The sequence below is a fragment of the Fukomys damarensis genome, unplaced genomic scaffold (genome assembly GCF_012274545.1).
Source record: "Fukomys damarensis isolate Sample0158 unplaced genomic scaffold, DMR_v1.0_HiC HiC_scaffold_3, whole genome shotgun sequence".
NCBI lineage: Eukaryota > Metazoa > Chordata > Mammalia > Rodentia > Bathyergidae > Fukomys > Fukomys damarensis.
Window position 1 is genome coordinate 5,481,248 of NW_022900915.1, and position 14,134 is coordinate 5,495,381.

A 14,134-nucleotide genomic window follows, 5' to 3' on the forward strand; every position below is an offset into this window, starting at 1 on the left:
CATACATCCCAGTGTTTGGTCCACATTGTATAGGTATAACCTTATTTCCCTCTACCACCCCTATCCTCCATTCCCCCTTTGAAGGGAACTAAGATAAAACCTTTCTCACAATCAAACAGCTTATGTGAGTTAAGCCTTGCACTGTGAATCCACGCCTCCAAGTCAGGCGTCACCTGTGAGCAGGCGTCTTTCATTGAAATTTACAAGATCTGCCTTGTGAGATTTTACTCTCCCCAAAGAGAGCATCCAAGAGAATAGGTGAATTGCCTTGGGACCCCAGAAACAAGAAGAAAAGAATTGTATTTTTCAAACCAAGACTCATCATTCATTTGGAGTGATAAGAAGATCCCTGCAGAAAGGACACCACAGCAGATCAACTGAGAAAATAATCCACTTGTTCCCTCTGCTAGTTTTTTGAATATGTTTAATTGACATTATGTGAACAAATTTTTTTTTTTTTTTTTTTTGGTACCGGGGATTGAACTTGGGTCTTTGCACTTGCAAGGCAGGCCACTGAACCGCTGAGCTAAATCCTGGTCCTGTGAACAAAATTTCTGCTTTATCTGCATCAGGTATTTGAAGGGGGAGTCAGAGAACCAAATTGGCTTTTAATTTTTTACCATGGTCTTCATCTTTCCTAGGCACGATGGAATCCAGATAACTGTGACTCTGGAAAGCTGTAGATTATATCAGTACGATTCTAACTATGCTAAGCACACACTATCTACTTAAGTACTCTGAATTGAGCTCTTTTGGACTGTGAAATGCCAATATGTCCAACACAATCAGACAACACTGAGGTGATTCGTTTTGTCTTCTTGAGTACTGGGTGCCTAGCGTTTCATTTCTGTCTGACACTTGGGAAATAAAAGTGGATGGAGGAGGCTAGGGATTTAGCTCAGTGGTTCCTCTGCCTGCCTTGCAAGTGCAAGGTCCCCAGTTCAATCCCCAGTACCCCCCCCAAAAAAAACCCCAAAAACAATGGGTGCAGAGACATGGGTACAGTAGCAGGTGCTTGCAGGAATTCACCAGCTCATCAGGAAATTTCTGTATCCTCAGACCTTAGAATCTAGGCTGTGAGCCTCTGTGGGAACGGGGCATGAAGCTATGAGCAGCATGGACTTGGACTGTTTTCCATTCTAATCTAAATGTCAGGAGGTGCCGTATAGATTTTCCTGATTGTGGTCTCTCACACCCCAAAAAACTGCGTTTTTTAATACTGGTGAATATATATATATATATATATATACACATACACATACACACACACACATACATACACACATATATACACATATACATATATATATATATGGGAGGGGTGTGTCCACTTTAGAAATTGTGTCTAGCCTTCTCTGCCTTGGATATCAGAGAGAATATGCGAATGTGGACCTCATGAAGATCTGTCCCAAGAAATTTGCCTGTACTGTATATCAGTTTTGCTTGAGTTTGTGCAAAATGATACTTCACAAAATCTATAAGAAAAAAGACCATCAGATTATAAAATTTGGAATTCTTCTAGTATCAAGAATTCTATGAATAAGAAAATAAATACATATATTGAAATGGGATCTACAGAAGATGAAAGAGAAAGGTGTGTGTGAGAGACAGAGACAGACACAGACAGACAGGGTCTCACTGTGGAGCCCAGGTTGGCCTTGAACTCCCAGTGATCCTCCCGTCTGAGCTGCCTAAGTGCGAGGATTACAGGTGTGTGCCACACGTTCCACTGGAATTCATTAAAGAAAGGGCAAATATTATAAAACTTTGCTAGAAGGCACTTTGTTCACTTGTTAGTCGGTGACTTTGGACACCTTACTTATCTTTCCAAAACAGAAATGAACTATATCTTCTGCACTGAATATTTTCTGGGGATTCTTGGGGTGACTGTAAGCCCCTTCTGAATCCTCTCTGTCTGACTCATGGACTTGTGGGCTTCTAACAAGATTTATTTTGGTGTTAGGGAAAGCAGTATTTTCTACGTGGGAGAAAACAGAAATAGATATAAAAGTAAAACTCATTTTACCCTGAATTCATGATTGAAAATAGCAAGTATGTAACCTCATGCATTTTACCCTGAAAGTACATTTTTCTTAGCTCAATTAAAATGACCTGTGATAATGACCCAGCCAGTAGCAGTAGGCGCCCCTTGTGCCCACTTTGTGTTTTTTCCATTCAAAAGAACCTGGAAACCTTGGGAATTCCAGATCTAAGCAGGAAATGTGCACAGTCATCAGTCTATCTCCTAAAGTAAGAAAGATAACGAGGGCTTCCAGGTATGTAAAAAAAAAAAAAAAAAATCCCAAGGAGGCGACTTAAGGAGCCCACTTAGAGAAACCAGCAGAAGTTTGTGTAATTTCAGCAGTGGTAATAGTAATGGTAATAACTGATTTGGATAAAATTCATAATGAAACATCTCAAAAAAAAATCTCATTTCTTACCTTTGAACAATGTTAGAGAACCGTTTTATTATGAAAGTTGATAGAAGAATCTAGTGTTGGGTTAAACTTACCTTAATGAAAAGTTTTCTTGAACTGAAGATAACCAAGAAATCATGAGAGGTTTCTTTTTTTTTTTTTAAATAATTGTTCTACAACAATAAGTGAAGGAAGAAAGAGAATATGCTAGCTTTGTAAACTCTTAACATGATAAAAGTATCTTTGAGATACTGTTTCTCCACAAATTGAATCTGAGTCACATGTTTGTGGCTCCAGGGAGCGTTTTTTAGAATGTGTAAGGAGGAGTTAAATATCACTACAGCAAGTTCCTGACTGGGAGTCTATGGTACAAGAAATCCTTGTTCAATAAAATTTGAAAGAGCAGAACAGATGGGAGAGGGAATTAGGTCTAAAACAAAGTGAAATGACTCAATATATTAAGTGTGAATTTCATTTGCCTTTTATGGTGGTAAGGGGGGGATGGACAGAATCTTACTATGTAGTTCAGGCTGTCCTCAAACTCACTATGTAGCCAGGGCCGGCCTTGAACTCACAGCAGTCCTGCCTCAACCTCTCCTGAGTGCTGGAATTACAGGCGTGTGCCACCACATCCAGCTTCATGTGTCATTATTAACCATAAACAGTGCTTTATTGTGGTGTCGAGAATCCCTGGAATTGATCTCCAACAGCCTGGCCCCTGAAGACTTTCATGCCTCCTTCACATGCTATCCTCTGCTAACTTTGTGTTCACCAGTATGGAAGCCCTCTTAACTCATTGCTTAGGCTATTTATGGAGGTTCTCTTACATGAGCATGACGATCATCAGCTGTTAGTGATGACATCTGTGACACCAGCCCTGCTGTCCTGTCTCCCCTCCTCTAAGGTTCCGTCTGTGTGACTACTTGGAGTTTGGCAGCCTTTAGGCAAAAATAAAATTTTAAGATAGTAACATTCATAATCAAAGTATGAGCACTAGAATGGAAAGGCAGGTTGGAGAAAGAGCCACATTTAGAAACTGTACAGGATTGGAATATTGTAACCTGCTGGCTCTTAGACCCCTTTATTGATGGAGTTTCTGTAAGTCTGATGTTTTGTTATAAGTCTCTCTAGTTTTAGCTATAAGAATAGTTTGGTGGTTTTGAAGGACAAATTGTAACCAAGAAATTTAAAAACTATTGAGCTCTTACAGATTCTACCATAGTACCCCAGTGGTCAGCTACCAGTGTAGCTGGAAACCGCTAGAAAGGGTCAGCAACTGGAGCCTTTTTTTTTTTTAATCTAGCTTTAGTATTATGGTCTTTACTTGGTGTCTTTAGCTATACTTTTGTACTGGGTGTTTAAGACCAAGTTAAAGTGAGACCTGTATCAGTCAAAATTAACTTGTTGCTATTTATCAAGTTAAGTCTTCTCAGGCATTACTTTAGAACCATGCATAGAGTGTCTCAGTTCCTCAGTCAGTGTCATTCGTCATGGCCTTGCTTGACCTTGTTTTTGTTTTTGAGACAGGATCTTGCTTTGCAGTTCAGGCTATTCTTGACCTCACTATATAGTCAAGGCTGGCCTCGAACTCACTGGGATCCTGCCTCAATGAGTGTGATCCCTCCTGAGTGCTGGGATTACAGGCATGTGCCAGCCACACCTGGCATTTGCTTGATCATGCTTTCTTTGAAGGTGTGGGAGACTTTCCCTCTTGGTGACCCTCCTTCAGCACACCTGATTTTTGTCCTTCAGGGTCCAGCTGTCTTGCTTATTTCAGAGGTAGGGTGGCTCACCAAAGTTGTAGGATCCTGTGAGTTCCCTCATCATGTCCTGGGTTCTCATTGACCTTGGAGGACCAGTGCCAAAATATTGTCCGTCCTCTTAGCCCAATTGTCTTTCTAGTTCTGGTCTCCAAACTTTAGTTATTGAACACCCAAAAGAGATGATCAGAGACTAGTGTTGCAGTGAGATCAGTGAGCTTAGCTATTACAATTTTACCTGGATATCAAGCACTTTGAAATATAAAGTATAGTTAGCAGACTACACCATGTTTTTATCAAACATAGTTGTTCTAGTAGTTGAAATCTTGCAGAATATTAACAGACAACAGTTACAGTTTTACAGAGAAAGTGAGATCAAGACCAACACATAGTATTTATGACAATCATGATGACATTATCTTTGTAACACACTTAAATGTCTTAGTATAGAATAGCCTTTCAGTCAAAAATTTCCATCTGATCATGAGACATAACACAAAAAACTCTCACCTAAATTGTTAATTGTTCTTTAATAGGATCCATCTAAGAAGGTACTGGCCTGTAAATGGACCTTAGAAGTTTATAATGTTTAGCCTTTAATTTTTAGTGTGTGACATCGTTTGGACTGTTTAGTGCCTGAGCATCTCTTTAAGTGTGGTGACACAAATAACACATACATCGTATAAAAAAACGATTTAACTGGTGATCTCATGCTGGTTTGATATGTACCTCTTATCACACACACAGCTGAAGCACAAGAGAAAGGCAATTATCTGAATCTATAAAAAGTTTATCACCATAAACAGTCCTGGTTTATATCTTAGAAGACTTGTACACCCAGAAGGCATGAACACATTTAGTACACCGTGAAAGTAGCAATAGTAAGTATCAGTTACATGAAACCCTTTGTCCCTTAATTTAGTTTTATACCAAAAGCATCTTTTAATAAAACCTTATTGTTTTCCCACAGAAAACTTAGCCTTTTGACAATGACCAATGTTGACATATCACAATAATATGTTTAACAATGTTTATAAAGCTATAGAAATTATAGGTGTCCCTTTGTGAACAAAGGCTGGAGAAATAGTCCCAGGCAGCTGCTCCTTTATTCACCAAGGGGAGTCCTGTCTAGCAGTTTTCCTAAGCCTAATGGTCCCCATTTAGTTGTTTTAAATTTTTAGATGACCTTTGAGGACCAGTTCAAAGCAATTAACACGTTTTGTTTAACCAATGAAAGATTTTCGAGTTACAGTATACAGATAAACTACCCATTATATTTGTAAAACCATTCTTGACAGTTTGATCAGCTGGCAACCTAAGTATGTCTTTAATGACATTTATCTATAAGCCAATGCAAGTTATAGGCAAATATTTTTAAAATCCAAAAAGTCAAAAAAATAAAATTGTTGAGCTCAATGAAAACAACTATAAGTCAGATTGAACAGATGGACAAACACTAAGAGTGCATTTAGATGTATTTGACCAAGTTGAATTATAATAACCCTTTTGTAGTTTCTTAGTTTGTAATTATAAGACTAGTCAGAACTTTTTTATGGGTCAACTAGCGATCTGTTATCATAAGAATCAGAAGGAATAAAAATCTTTTGCACTTACGAAAGCAAAGACAGTTTTTGTTTTTTAGGTTTTTTCCCAGTACAAGGATCAAACTCAGGGCCTTTTGTTTGCAAGAGAGGCACATCTCCACTGAGCTAAGATCCCTAGCCCACAAAGAAAGTTGTTTGTTTTTTAAAGACAGTTTTTAAGATAGGCCATAAACTGATGGTTTATCTGACTGAAATATCTAACTCTGTAGGCTTCTGTTTGTTTTGATAGAGATAGCTGTTGGATAGTCATAGTTGATGGCCAAAACTGATAGGCACCTGTAATTATTTCCTGTAAACAGGCAGAAGGTAGTTTTAACTATTTCTAGGGTTGGGTGCAGTTCTACATTTAGATGGCACCCTTTGGACCTGAATATGTACTTTAAACAGTGGGGAGAGCCAGGGATTTAGCTTAGGGGATTTATTAGCTCAGTAGCACTGAGTCTTGCCAGCACATGATTCTGAGTTCGATCCCCTGCACCTTAAAAACCAGTAGGGGAAGAAGGCCTGTCAGTTCTAGTCTGTCTTGTTGATGTCAACTATGATAGACTTTCCCATTTGTCTGTAACACTTGGGCCACATTTAGCTATATGGCTTTCTGTTTAGAGCCTCATTTAGCATATCTCTGATAATAGTGGCTAGCCTGGCAATATGTTCTGAAAAGAAATTATGAGAAGCCGTCCTTGAGGGCCCAGAGCTGTGCCTATTCTTTAACACCTATTTTTGTTTAATTCTGTTGTTAAAACTCATAAAGTTCGTTAGGAATGTTTTGTTCTATCAAGGAACTTAATCTGTTCTAAAAATCAGTCTGTTCATTGTAAAAAGCATTCAGCATCATTCATGAAGAGAGGGAAGTAAGAGAAATTAATCTGTAGTTCTTCCTAAGGACTGAAAGTTAAGTTAACTTGAACAAAAACTTTATATTTATTCTTTGAGAATTTTAGAATTAAATCTAGGCCAGTTTTAAATATGGCCCAGAGATAAGTGAAGGTCAGCTTCATTCTGGAAGGTTCCCAGGGAGGAGAAATTCAACCATTCTTGAAAGTTGGTCCTGAAATCCCAGCAACCACAGAGGAGAAAATTGCCTTGGACCAAATACTATTGTATACTGCATTATTTCTCAGGGGCAAGGCAGTGGAGAAGGGATAGAAATCCTAACCATCTCAAGTGCAGAAAGACAATTTAAGAGCTTTTTTTCCACAGTGAATCTCTATAATCTTTAGCAAAACATGTCTCCAGAGACAAGAACTATGTTTAACTCTTAACTGCACACTGCCAAGTAGAAAATTAAACCAGTAATCAAAGAACCTGAATGGCCTGACTTTTAGCCTCTTGAAAGAGGAAGAGAGAAAATGAAAGTGTTAATCAGGTTCCCAGGTCAAAGATAAAGGGGTCATGCAATTCACTATATCCTGCTATCCAAAGGCAACAAAAGCCTGTAATTCCTTAGGAATATGATTAGCTGTTTTAGGGTCTTGGGCTATGGGAGTGAAAGAACTGATTTAATTCTTTCCCCAGTTTTCAGGTTCCCTTAGACATGATAAGGCCCAAATATTTTACCTCGAGGTCACCAAGTTCTTCCTTAGATGTGAAAACCTTATACCCCTGTCTGCTAGAAAGGTCAGCACATCTACAGAGAGAGAGAGCTAGAGAGCTCTTCTCAGGGGGCACGTAAGAGTATACCGTCTGTATATTGCAAGACTGTGACTTTGGGGAATACATACCTGTCTTCTGTTCTAATTTCCCATCTAGTTGGCAGGACAGTGAGGGTTTTGCATGGGGACTGCTTGGTCTCCTGTAGAAACTGGCTGTTCCCCCTGGCTGTCTTGACTGACTTCTGATTTTCTAAAATTAAGGTGATGTTTATCTTTAGCTGATTGAGAGGAAAGAACATCATAAACTCAAATAGTCCCATATTTGCCATTTGCTTCCTGTAAGGGATATCCTTGAGGGGCCTGAACAAATTAGCTAAGGATGGATATTATGGCTGGCCTAGAAGCCCCACCCTTAACACAGGAAGGGCAAGTAAGGAATTTTTCAGACTCAGTGGTCAAGACTGATTAAAGTTGTCCTGGAGACCTTGTTCACAGTTTCTAAAGAGTGAGGAGTAGCCTCAGGCTCGGTGGTGGTGAATGCCTTAAGGGCCAGGTATTTAGTTTTCCCCTGACTTATATTGTGAACATAAGCAATTTTGACCATTTTCTCCATCTTTAACAGGGTGATTCTAGTGGTGAAATAGCCTAACTAGTATTTCCCTCTGTATTCTATTTTGGCTCTAGGGGGTGGGCAGACCATGTAACTTTAACATTGAGCTTCCCAGAAGGAATTCAAGAGAAAGAATGGCATCCCTTAATTTCTACTTGATTCCTGTGCCCTCATTGTGTCCCCCAAGTTGACTCCACTCCAGGGCAAGTGGCTGCCTTCTGGAGAAAGACACAGAAGATAAAATTGGACTGGACCATCCATCCCTTTACAGTGCTTGATCTTTTGGGGGGGTTCTCAGACAGGGTCTCACTCTGTAGTTGAGACTGACCTGGAACTCACTATGTGTAGCCCAGGCTGGTCTCAAACTCACAGTGATCCTCCTGCCTCAGCCTCCTGAGTGCTGGGATTACAGGTGTGCACCACCACGCCCAGCAACAGTGCTTGATTTTATCTTCCCAGGAAACTCTGTTCCTGCCCCTGTAGGTGTTCCCAAAGCACAGTACAGTTGATTCTTATCACTAACTGATCCGTGTTTTAAAGAAGGAAACAATGCTAGCAAAATAAAAAATTGAGATCTAAACTGTTGCTTTCTAAATTATTATTTTTGAGATTGAGGGTAAAATATTAAAGGGCAGCATTTTCCATCCTGTAAAGGGAATCAATCACCTCTAGAAGCAAAAAAGTGGCTGGAGGAATTTCACCCATGAAGCCTCCTAAAGCACCTATGCAAACTTTCTTAGCAAGACAAGGCTATGTATCATTCAAGGTCCATTTTAAAATCACCAAGTATTGGAAACTCACAGGTTAAACTTATGTTCATTGCCTAACAACCACAATTCACATATGAGTAAAGGCTCATATGTATATTTTGTTTGTGTGTTTGTTTTTGTTTTTGGGTACTGGGGCTCAAACTCAGGACCTTGCACTTACAAGGCAGGTAGTGTCACCAATGAGCTATCTACATCTATCATTTTTTACATATACACAAAAAGAAGAGAAAGGCTGACTAAAATCCCATTTTACAGTGGACCCCAGATTTAAGAACTCTTGGTACCCTGAGGGCTGGTTGTAACTAAGTCAGTACAGCTGAGATCTGGATGTTTACCTGGGTACTTGCTATAGATAACAAGAGGCAGGTGAATCTTCCATTAACCTAATTAACCCACCTTGTTCGTATGTCAGTTTCGTTGTAACTGAAAGGTCCACTGTATTCTAGTTAGCATACAAAAAACACAAGTGTAAGTCACTAGCTGATTACTGTTTTCCTCTGTGTAAGGCAGTTGTCGTAAGTTGCTTTAGCTTGTCTTCCTGGAAGGAAGGGCAGTCTGACTAGGAGGGATTCTAAAGTTAATGCCCAGCGAGTGGGAGAAAAGTGTAAGGGAGTGTGTAACTCACTAGCAGAGAGAAAATGTCCAAATAAAAGTCTAAATCTTCTAAACACCCCAAACATCATTACATATCATGTCTTTTATAAGTAAAAGTTTTAAAATCCACAACTGATTAGCAAAGGTATTTTCCTCCCCTACACACAGAAGTGATGAAAACCAGACCTAGTGTGTGGGTGGGGGGAGAGAAGGTTGGGGCAAGTTCAGAATCTTTCCTTTTTCTAATTTTGCATGTCTTTGTAAGGAAAATGCTAAGTGGCAGAGAAAGATGAGAAATGAGGCGGGTGGTGGCACCGCTGAGTTAAATTCCCAGTCCCGTGTCCCCCCACCCCTCCCGTACCTAGGATTGAACTCGGACCTTGTGCTTGTGAAGGATCAGAAGTGAGACCAGGAAAGAGGAGGTCTTATGCTCACAGTGAGTTATTGAAGCTAACTTGCTCCCGAGTTACCAATCTCAGCCTGGAAAGGCAAGAATGGGGAATCTGGAGAGCTAAGGCTGCCTTCTCACCAGTGGGAGATCAGACCAGAAAGGAAACCGAGGCAGAACAGGCTCAACATTTTTTCTACTTTGTAGAGAGGCATTGAGCAGGAAAGTCTCAGTGAAACCTGTCTCTCGAGTCTTAAGAATGGCTGCCAGCCTATTGCCTTTATTAACTGGCAGATGGGGTCCTGTGTTTTATTAATAGGCTTGTATATTTCCTAAATACAAAATAGACTTAGTAAGACCCATTCTACAGCATTTTCTAAATTTAGTCCACTAGGTGGCGCTGTAACACTACCTTTTTCCTTAGCGCTGTTGTGTAACAAGGAATGCAACTTCAGCAACTAAAGTCCAAATGCAGCATATATAAATGGGAATAAAATGTAATTTTAACAAAGTACAGTGCCTCAAAATAGAAACAAGCAATTTGCAAAAAATTAAAACATACAACCTAAAATTTAAGACAGTTTGAAACAAAAGGCAGAATCTATGAAACGAAGGCTAGAATTTATGAAACAAAGGATTTGAATATACGAAACAAAAGCAACTCCTACTCCATCCAGTTATATCAGTGGGAGACCTCCAAATGATACAGGGCATATCATATAGCATGTCTAAGTGGTGTAAGGGAAGTATAACTTTGCCACCTGCTAGATACCCGAAATGCTGAGTTCGTTTTCTCTAAATTTGAATGAATTCTAGGAACAGTGGAGGTTAAGAGTAGGAGGAATTTATGGAGATACCTCAAAAAGCTAGGATTAGAACGCCCAGCTCTTCTCCTGCTGGGTATCTTCCCCAAAGAATCTCCACAGTGATACATAAGCACCCATATTTATAGTTGCAGTTTGTAATAGCTAAGACTTAGAAACAGCCCAGGTGTCCGTCAACTGGAGACTGGATAAAGAAGATGTGGTTTCTTAATAAAACAGAGTACTACTCAGCTATAAAGAATGAGAAACTAGAGACATTTATAGCCAAATGGGTGCACATTAAGGCCATAAGTGAAATAAATAGGACACATGTGCAAATACTGAATAGTTTCTCTGGTGTGAGAAACAAAGTGTAAAGATCAATGTATAATAGATAATGTGAAATAGGAAGAAAAATAAGAACCAAGGTATATCATGGAAAGGTACAAATTCCCAATGATGAATGTCATCATATTACATACCTAAAATATACCGATAAACTTAATAAAAAAAGTGTTACATTTTGTGTGTTAATAAAAAATAGTAGAATTTATTGAGAGAGAGAGTTTCTAAGAGAGACAAAAGGACCAGAAAGTGCTTCTCAAGAGGTGTTTTATTGAGCAGAGTTTCAAGATGAGATGGGTACGGGCTGGGGGACTGGGGGGGCAGAACTACAGTTAACTAATAAGAGTCGAAGTATAGTTGCTTAGGTAATATTGATCTGATGGGGAATCATGAAGGGGAACAAAACTGATCGATAAGGTTTCATCAAGTATAGGTAGTCGCTTAGGTAAAATTGATTGAATGAGGATCAAATGGGGAAGTAAGTCATGTAGCAAGCATGCATAGACTGAACAAGAATGTCTGGGAAGGAATGGGCTGGGGAAGTTGTGGTCCCCACCCAAGATGATGATGCCTATTTAGAGCATCAGTCATTGCTCTTCTCCTCTGGGAAGATACATGAATGTAGTAGGTGGTCCTCTTTGAATCTTGACTGAGTAAATAGGCCTCAACTGCCTGACTGACTCCCTGGAGGACTTTTCCTTGCCTAACTGTTTTATAATGATTTCTAACTAGTTTAGCTGACTGCAGTACTCTTGTCTGAACCTCCCAAATGCTGGGATTATCGGCTTGCACTACCTTGCCCCCAGATGGAGAAAGAGATTTGTTTTGCTTGTTGTATTACTGAGAATTGAAATTAGGGCCTTTGCATTAAGCTACATCCCCAGCACCCTTTTTTATTCTTGAGACAGTCATGAAAGCCAAGCGGGGCTCGAACTTGTGCTCCTTCTGTTTCAACCTTAAGGTTCTGTTTTAATTTCCTAAGAATATTTGAATTTTAAATTTTGTCCTGCTTTGTTTTATTCCGTTGAGTCACATGATTTTTCTTGCCTTATTCTGTAATCACAAGGTAGTTTTTAAAAATCTAAAACCCGCAACATTTGTGGGATAAACCCCATTTGATTAGAGGTGAACTTTTTGCTGAATTTTACTTTTTCACGGTTAAGGAATTTTGAGTCTTAAGATCATAAGAAATTTGATCTGAAAAACTTTGTTCTGAGATTTTGTCTTTTATTAATGTCAGGATTATTCTTATCTCCTTACTAAGAGTTGGCCAGGTTTCCTTCTTAATGTAAAATTGATCTTCCTCACCACTGCAGGTGTGCCTGTAGGGTTTTTTTATTCTTAATTTTAATATAAATTTAAAAGTTGTTTACCAGCTTCAATGAAAGAGGCTATCAAGTAATTGTAAATAGCCACATTTGGATCCTGGTTTTTAAAGATTGTCTAAAAAACAGGCATCTTATAGATGCCAGTTACACAAGTTGTTCACATTGTAAAAATTCACCAAGCTGTACATTTACAAGTATTGCAATACAAAATTTATTATATATGTATGAGGCATGTAAATTTAAAGTGACGAAATATCTGATAACATCAAACAATTGTTAATTAAAAGTATGATAATGTTAATACTATGTTATTTCTTTTGTCTTTTGATTTTTGTTTTTCAACACACAATCTTGCTATGTAGTTCAGGTGGCCTTGAATTCACTGTGTACCCCAGGCTGTCCCAGAACTCATGGCATCCTCCTGCCTGAACCTCCCAAGCCTGCACCCCCACACCCACTTTTTGTTTGTTTGTAGTTATGGTCTAAAAGTAGTTACAGTGATGCATAAAGAGCTCTTTCCAGGATTCTGGTTGCAGAATTTGTTCTGGTTGTGGCGGAATTACATTGTAAAGATACTATTTAGCTATGATTATGGTGTTTTGTGTGGGTGGACTTATTATAAATTTAATTTCTTTGATAGCTATACCATTACTAGTTTCCTTCCCTAGTCACACTTTTGCCACATTTTGTTTTTCAAGGATTTTGTCCATTTTATCAAAGTTACTAAAGCATAGCAAGAAAATTACTTGGAGTGTAACCTTCTTAATGAGTCTGGGAGCTTGTGCTTGCCAGGCAGGTTGTGGAACCACTGAGCTAAATCCCCAGCCCAAACTTCTTAATCTTTTAATGGCTATAAGATTTGTAATAATATTCACTGTTTTAATTCCTAATTCAGGGTCTTTATTTTTCATTTGTGTTTTGATAGTGTAGTTAATTGTTTATCAGTTTTCTTTTTCTTTGTGGCTTTTTTTTTGGAGTCTTACTACATATTTCAGGCTGGTCTTGAACTCACTGTATAGCCTAGGCTGGCCTCAAACTTGAGACAATCCTCCTGCTTCAGCTTCCCCATGGGATTATAGGCCTGCACCACCATTCCAGGGTCTTTATATTTTTTCAAAACAAATTTTGCCCTTACTGAATTATTTTTTAATTTTTCAGTATCAGTGACTTTTATGTATGTTTCAGATTTTATTTACTTTTTTTGGCCTCTTGAGGTGGAAGTTTAGATCTTTGCTTCCATATCTGTTTGTTCTTTTCTTTATTTTTTTAAAATTTTCTCGTTTTTGTGATAGAAAGATCGGAGAAATATAATTCCCAACCTGCTAACTGTACTGCTAGCTGTGCCCCAAAATGGAAGAATGAATTGCAAAGGACAAAGAAGGTTAAGAGTAGTGTCTTATATTTAAAGAAGAACTACTACCATTACTCTTCAAACTTTTCAATGAAATTGAAAGGGAAGCAATACTTCCAAATTCATTCCTGGAAGCAAGTATCACTTTGATTCCCAAACCAGGGAAAGATACAACTAAAAAGGAGAACTACAGACCAATCTCCTTCATGAATATAGATGCAAAAATCCTTAATAAGATACTAGCAAACAGAATACAGAGGATTTTTAAGAAGATCATCCATCCTGACCAAGTCGGATTTATTCCAGAGATGCAAGGGTGGTTCAACATAAGAAAGTCAATAAATGTAATACATTGTATTAGCAAAGTCAAGGACAAAAATCATATGATCCTCTCAATAGATGCAGAAAAATCATTTGATAAAATTCAACACCCATTCATGATAAAAACCCTGCAAAAAATTGGAATAGATGGTCTATACCTTAATTTAATAAAGGCTATCTATGAAAAACCATCAGCCAACATCATATTGAATGGCCAAAAACTGAAAACCTTCATGTTAAAATCAGGAACA

The 14,134-nt window shown here is 38.6% G+C and overlaps 1 protein-coding gene across 1 annotated transcript in view; it reads left to right on the forward strand.

Annotated features, from left to right (window-relative positions):
* Slc12a2 (solute carrier family 12 member 2) overlaps window positions 1-14,134 on the forward strand; it is a 216,102-nt gene that overhangs the window by 147,546 nt on the left and 54,422 nt on the right. The gene's annotated exons all lie outside the window — the stretch shown is intronic.